This window comes from Lotus japonicus, chromosome 1 (assembly GCF_012489685.1).
Source record: "Lotus japonicus ecotype B-129 chromosome 1, LjGifu_v1.2".
NCBI classification, from domain to species: domain Eukaryota; kingdom Viridiplantae; phylum Streptophyta; class Magnoliopsida; order Fabales; family Fabaceae; genus Lotus; species Lotus japonicus.
In genome coordinates, this window is record NC_080041.1 from 97,425,632 (window position 1) to 97,429,224 (window position 3,593).

At 36.5% G+C, this 3,593-nt stretch overlaps 1 pseudogene; it reads right to left on the reverse strand.

The window, feature by feature from the left end:
• Positions 1–423: 423 nt before the first annotated feature.
• Positions 424–1,373, reverse strand: LOC130728175 (cytochrome P450 76T24-like; annotated as a pseudogene).
• Between the last annotated feature and the right edge of the window lie 2,220 nt (positions 1,374–3,593).

A 3,593-nucleotide genomic window follows, 5' to 3' on the forward strand; every position in this document is an offset into this window, starting at 1 on the left:
CTTACCGACGCTAAAATGGTCGGTGATCCTAGTGTCGGTCACTTACCGATGCAAAACATTTGAGGGCGGACGTTATGTACGCCAGTGATTTTAGCGTTCGCTTGAACCGACACTAATTTACAGAAAGCCGACGCATCTTTTAAATGAGTTTTTTTTTTCATTGTCGTGACCGACGCTAAAACCAACCTCTAAATCAATCTATTCTAGTAGAAGGGTAAACGGACGTTCAAAATAAAAAAAAATACACATTGAAGTATTGAACTACTAGGGATTTTATTTTTTTCCCACAAACTATCTCTTTCATCTCATTTCGACTCTATTTTTATTCCTATCTCGCTACTTTTTCTATCAAAGAAAACAGAATAAAGTACATAACATCTTTGAGAGAAACTCTGAACCAGCAAAGCATTAAGCTATTGAAGATATAATGGCTAAGAAAAAAAATAAGAACTATGTAATTCATGAATTGTAAGGATAGGAAATTTAAGTACTAACCATAAACAAATGCATTATCTCTTTGCAGCTCAGCGGAGAACTAGTTTCTTCGACATTATTGCAAAGAAGTGAATCTAACACATCATTGCAAACCTTGGACTCAGTTCTTGAACACATTTTTTCTTTAATAATACCATAAAAAATCTTCAATAATTTCATGAAATAATTGGACATCTTGGCATGAACACCCTGTGGGTCAAGTGGACGAAGAATAGGAAAGAAATCTGCAACGTTGGGTTTTCCAGCATATTCCATGATTTTCCAGATAATATTCTTAAACTCTTGAGACTTTTCATCACATGTAGAGTGCGACAGATCCACAGAGAAGAAAGTGTTTGAAATTGAATTGAGGACAGTTGAGAAAACAGCCTCACCAAGATCCAAAGCCTCACCTTTGTTGCTTTTCTCCTTTACAAAATCTAACAACTCTTTCAGCTTTTCTTGACGAAGAACTTTTGTGGAGTCAAGCATTTGTGTGGAGAATACTTTTGTGGCACATACTCTTCTAAGGTTCCTCCACTTAGCTAATGGGGGAAGCCACACAGCTGAGCATTTGTTCATCTGCTTGAACTGCATGTGGGACTATCCTACTAGAAAAGGTTTGGCCATTCTCTTGTAACACTTGTTTGGCAAATTGTGGAGAAGAGATGACTATGGTTGGTACGGTGCCTAGTTTCAGTGTCATGATGGGTCCATAAATCTTTGAGAGTTTGGTGAGTGCTATGTGTGGATTTGCCAAGTTCTAAGATGTTTCCTATGATAGGATATGGGCGTGGCCCTGGTGGAAGCTTGGAGGAATTTTGGGTTTGAATGTATAGTAATCTAAGGATGAAGGTAATAGTGGTTGCACAAACTAAGGTAATCAGTAGCAGATCCATGGCTGGTTCTGATTGTTATCTCTCCCTTTGAAGAAACAGAGATATATTTGGAGATAAGGTGCATTGTTAGCAAAATCTATAAGATTTTGCGATTTTGCAGCACTGTTCCGATTCAAAACGTATGCAAAATCTTTTTTTGGTGGAATCCCGTAGAATCTTAGATTTTAATCGTAAAATCGTAAAATCCTATTGAATCTTACGATTCTAGTATTTTTTTAATTTTTGAAGCTGATTCCTAAAATTGGGGAAACTAGAGAGTTTTTTGACTTTGTGGAAAAAACAACCCACCACCCAGCATTTAGGGGATTTCGAAATTGAAGCTCTAATTGATTGTAGTTGCCAAATTTGAATGGTTAATTGACAAGAATTAATAACTGATTGTATATTTTGAAAAATCAACCCATGTGACCGTTTTCATGCCTCTAATTGCCTATTTAATTCACTCATAGTAGAGTGAATTGAATCACACATTCATGCTCTGTTTTCTGTAGTCTCTATCTAGGTCTCTTCTTCTTATGTTTTCTCTTCATTCTTCAACATCTTTGTTTTCCTTCATTCTTCAACGTCTCTGTTTCATCTTTTAATTTCATGTTCTAGTACTCTTATGATTTTGGATTGAGATTATGACTTATATGGATGTTAATCTGATGAACTTTTATTCCAATTTTTGTTAAATGATGTGACTTACAAGATATCAATGCTATTTTTTTGTTTTTCTATTTATGGTAGAATCTTACGATTCAATTTACGATTATACGATTTTGAACCCCCTCTCCGATTCTACGTAGAATCTAGTTTTTCACAACATTGATAAGGTGAACATATATTTAATATTTTCATATACGGGCAATTGCTACCTCTTAAAAAATCGGTCCCGGTTGGTAGACCACAAAATAGTATCAACAGTCACAAACACAATTAATTTTTGGGTTGTCTCTTATCTCACACTATATATCAAATATATCACTCGTCTTTTTTCTTTTTCTATGTCACTCTAAGTGTCTACACTATTTTGGTGTACGGATTTTAATTCATTCATTCTCACTTCATTTTTACTTCCATCACCTTTCCGCCATCTTTCGTTTTCTATCTCTCTTATTTTCCTATTAAATCACTCATCATAACTCTCGTTTCTCTCTCTTCTCTTCCTATATCTCTCCACGCGGGAGAATTTCAGGTGTGAATGAACACTAAGGATCAATGAACTAATAGTTATATGATGTTTGGTTATCTATTCATTATAAGAAAACATTGAATTATCGACTCCTTGTTACCAACGGCCCAACGTCGTAAAATATCGCTATTACCGACATTGAGTCGTTGGTAAAGTGTTTTTTATAGAAAGAAAAAACAGAATAACACAGAGGAGTTGCATACCATCTTACTCACATGTCCTCCTCATCTTCTTCTCCTCTTCTTCTCCTTCTTCTTCTTCTTCTTCTCACTTTCGTATAATTTAAGAATAATGATAGTTTTAAAGATCGCAAAATACTCATTTTGTTGCAGATAAGAATATCATTTTGACACTTTTATTCGCAACAAAATGAAGAATAAGGAGGAGAAAGGGGTCGAGGAGGGAGAAGAAAATGATGATATTGACCGAGAAAGGCCTGAGGGAGAAGATGATGATGAAGGTGGTGTGTAGGAAGAGAGGGGCAGACAGAGAGGAAGAGGGTAACAATGGAGGAGGAGGAGGGAGGGGGCGACATAGAAGAAGAGGGTGACAGTGACTGAGAAGAAGGAGGTGGAAGGAGGGACTAAGGGAGAAGAAGAGGATGACAGTGGCGGAGGAGGAGGGGCCAATGGAGAAGAAGATAGTGGCAGAGGAGGATGTGAAAACTAGGTAACAACCTAAGAGGGGAGTGAACCGTAAACTAAAAACTAGAGTGGAATTAAGTATAACCACATATTGATATTTTAAAAGTAAAAAGTTAAGGGATAAGAAGATCACATACACATGTATCCTGGTTCACCTTCACCCCGAAATCTACGTTCAATCCCCCTTTCACCACAAGACTCATACCAAGACTTTCAAGAACACCCTCAAGAAAGCACACCACTTCCTTATTTACTCAGCACACATCAAACTCTGATGGACTCTTAATCACTCTGATTTAAAGGACTTTTTTCTACAATTTCCAAACACTATGATGATCTTCACCTAACCCTATAGTGGAGCAAGAATTGCTCTAATTCTTAAAAAAGAATAACTTTACAATA